At 44.2% G+C, this 3,857-nt stretch overlaps 1 protein-coding gene across 1 annotated transcript in view; it reads right to left on the bottom strand.

The window, feature by feature from the left end:
* Positions 1–3,857, bottom strand: part of homer2 (homer scaffold protein 2) — a 27,858-nt gene that overhangs the window by 21,958 nt on the left and 2,043 nt on the right. The window lies entirely within an intron of this gene.

Raw genomic sequence — 3,857 nt, forward strand, 5'->3', positions numbered from 1 at the left:
CACACACACACACACACGCTGACCTTTGCAGTGTCTGGAGCGCTCACACTGGCAGGGGAAGAGAAGTGAAAGGCCACTGCTGAACACATGGATGCACTCACACAACCGTTGGTGATCTGCTTTTCCGAGATAAAACGCATTAGGTTGATTGATTCTACTGGATAAAAATAAATAAATAAAGACGACAACATTTGGGGCTTTATGACGAAGGAATTCTTTCTCCCGCAGACTGTCGGCTGCTCTGTCCCCATCTGGTGCTTTAAATAATTTACAGGTGTGTGTGTGTGTGTTTCTGTGGTTTGAGTGAGTCTGTGCCTACCTCCACCTACACACCCACCTCAGGCCCGTCCACACCGATGGTGCAGCAGTCGTGTCGTGTACTGGCAAAAGAATAAATGAAGAACGAAGGAATGAGCCGACAACCAGATCGCCCTACCTCAGTCAGGATTAAGTAAAAAACTGTTGTATGGATAAATGTGATTCCTTTACATTCAATGAATCTATAATCGCACTAACTCAGACACACAGCGACTGAGATTTGAATTCTGACGAGGGAAAGTGTTGCAGTGCAAAATAACTGCACTTTATCTCCGAGGAACACGGAGCAGCAATATTGTGAGTGATGCACGACTAAGCTCTGCTCTGCCTATTCTCTTAAATCCTTTCCAACGTTAGTTTGATCACTACCCAGGATTTACCTAAACACGGCATTCTCCAGAGTTTAAGTGAAGTTTGCTGAGAGAAGGATAATCCCGCCGCTCAAAGACGAAATTTTAAGATGATGCAGGATGACACCGTGTCCTGAGAGGAAGTGTGAATGACGGCAGGCGGCAGCTTATATCTCTGACTGTGACTTCAGGTGGTGATTTCAATGCGAGGGGGTGCAGTCACGTTGCATTTGTGTACCGCTACACCTGTAGGACTCAGGTGTGTTTTTTGTGAGTGAGAAAAACAGCCTCGTCCAGATTCCTGAGTTTAAGAATCCGCTCCAGGCTCATTCCCCATCAATCACAGACATCCACCTCTCTGTCCAAGTGAAAGAGACACATGTCAGCTGTTTAGACATCAGACCAGCGATCCGGGAGGTCAAACGGTTAAATGTCAAAACTCGAACAGGCTTTGTAGCCGGTTAAGCAAGAATCAGCAGTCTCAGCAGCTTCGGATACGAGCACTGCAACATTCTTCACGTTCCAACCGAGAGTGAACGTAACGTCACTTTACCAGCTCCAGAAAACACAACACACATGGGAGGCAGTACATATGTATAGATAAATATATATATGTGAGTGTAAGGGTTTAATCTGACAATCATGCTCAAATACGAACACATTTGATTACTTTTGTTCCTTGTACATGATACGTTGATAACTTGCCGCAGTGAAAATGAGTGTGGGCTTCTTCTTAACTGGCAGTATTGTTACGGAGGCGTCAAGTGTCCCACTAAACGGGTCAGCAGAGAGACAGCATCAACACACAACGTCTGGGTTTTACACCACGTTTGGAGTGTGAAATGAGCCGAGGACGAGTAAACTAACTGTACTTCCAGCTGCTATTGGGTGAAGACCCACAGGCACAACAATATGAATACTGTCATTGGGCTGTTTGGAAATACGTCGCCCCTCTTTGAATCCACCAGAGAAAAAACACAAACCTGAAGACTTTTCCAGTGAAACGCAGATAATATGTACAGGCAGTGAACACGTTACATTACTCCACTGCTTCAAGTGCTGTTCACTCAACACTCGATCAAATCACTTGAGATCTGCAGATTACCAGCAGGATAAAATGTGGCTCGGACCCGAGCGGTCTGATGAAGACAAGAAATCTGCATTTGTGTAGTTGTTCGAAGACCTTTAGTGACAAAAGCTGCATTAAGTCAAATACCTACAGAACGCAGACACTTATCCCTCCTCACTTTCTCTGCCGGCACACTAAGATCTCCTCCCAAATCTGTCAGAGAGGGAATATGAGAAACCCACATCTATGTTAGAAGGTGTGCAGATCTGGTGACTGGCAATGTGAAAAGAAGAAAACGACCAAAGCGGCAGAACAGAAGAAAATGAATTTAATAACGTGAAGTGTAATCCTGTTCATACGTCGAAGGCTCTCCGTCATTTCCAGCTGCGAGGCCGCCGGAGAGCAGAGCTGCCTTATTAGTGAGAGCCGTGTTTTGTCTGAGCGAATGAGCAAAGTAGGCAGGAAAAGGAGAGGAAAGCTCTGTGGGATCATCACTACAACACCACCTGGGCTTTTATCGCAATAAACACGCTGCTCTACTAATGATGTCAGGAGGTCGAAGAAGGCGGAGTTTGCAGATACTGTGGCATGTGATAACCTGGGCTGTAAGATCCCTGCTGAGTGAGAGAAACACTGAACACTGAGCACTTTACTTACTTACTGTTTCACTGCTGGTATTCAAAATGTTTGCTTTTAAAAGGCCTTTCAGCTTCATTTGATAGTTTACAACAAACCTCTTAAACACCAGGGAGTCAAGCGATTAATCGACGAATCAGTGGCGGAAAAGAAAAATGTATCCACGATGTTTTTGTTGCTGCTTCTCCAGCGTCTATTTGTAGCAAGATGTTTAACTGAAAAGCATTTTTTCCTTCTCAGGTTGATTTATTTTAAGGATTTTAGAGACTTAAAGAGGCTAAATGTGCAGTAGTTCACAAGAAAAGGCAAATAAAATAAGAGGAAAACATAACTTTTGTGTACCAGAAATGTCTTTAACATATTTAGCTCCTTTCATACAACTGGACCGAACAATTACTCTAAAACATTATTGCTACTTTAAAGTATTTAAATTGTTATTGGACATCTTCTACATTGGTATTACACTGTATACTTCATATTGTTCAATGACTTGTTTAATCCAGTTATTTTATCGCTGTTTTAACTGCCATCATCCAATGTGACCTTCATTATTAAACCAATGTTTTGGCAACTGTAACTGCAACAGAGCCAGATTCAAACCAGCAACCGCAGCAGGTCCTCCTCCGTCACACCGAGCACGTCGGATGCAGAACCCAACTTAAATCTGAGAGCCTGGAGAAAAGGGAAGTGAGGAAGTCTCCGCAGGAGCACAGCACGACAGCAGATGGCCTCCTAGTCCTCGACCATCTGGTGAGGAGACGTCCAATCCACCGTCAGTCTGTCCCTGCTCGTTTACCCACGATTCTCTTAAACAGTAAGACCTGCTTCTGCTCCCCTGCTGCTCCTCTACAACCTTCACATCCAGCCTTCAGCGAGGAGGCAAAGCGTACAGTCCGCTCTCCGACTCAGGCAGCAAAGAGACGTACTGCCACATGTCACGGAGCCTAATCAATGAGCGTTAAGCCTTTAGCTGTCACTCTCCGGTCAGCCAGGAGATTATCATCTATCCCGGTGTTAGGGCTTATTTTAAACAGCAATATGCCGCTTGCATTGCGGTCTCTGTGCCTGCTTATTCAGGGGACAAGCGGCTGTGGGGTCGAGCAGTATTGTGCTTTATAAATCAATAACGACGTGGTGACGACGTGATCAATAACTAATGAGTCCAGGTCGAGAACCTTTTGATGGATCACATGTTTGAAGAACTGTATGAAAGGGACAAGACACTGAGGGTGTTCGTGTTTCTGTGTGACTTATAGTTAATCTATAACTCCTTTTAGGAGCCGAGTGTTTTCAGGGACACAAAGATACCTGGAAGAAATCCTGCAAAAAACACGACAGGTGATCTATAACTCTCACACACACACACACACACACACACATTGCATCACTACCAAGTGTTATCAGGAAGTAATACATTGTACCATAACTTACATAAATCTTGTTTTTCCACTTGAGAACAAACTAATTTAGAGTTTAAATGATTA

This window comes from Morone saxatilis, unplaced genomic scaffold (genome assembly GCF_004916995.1).
Source record: "Morone saxatilis isolate NCDOM2014 unplaced genomic scaffold, NCSU_SB_2.0 Contig11, whole genome shotgun sequence".
Taxonomy (NCBI): domain Eukaryota; kingdom Metazoa; phylum Chordata; class Actinopteri; family Moronidae; genus Morone; species Morone saxatilis.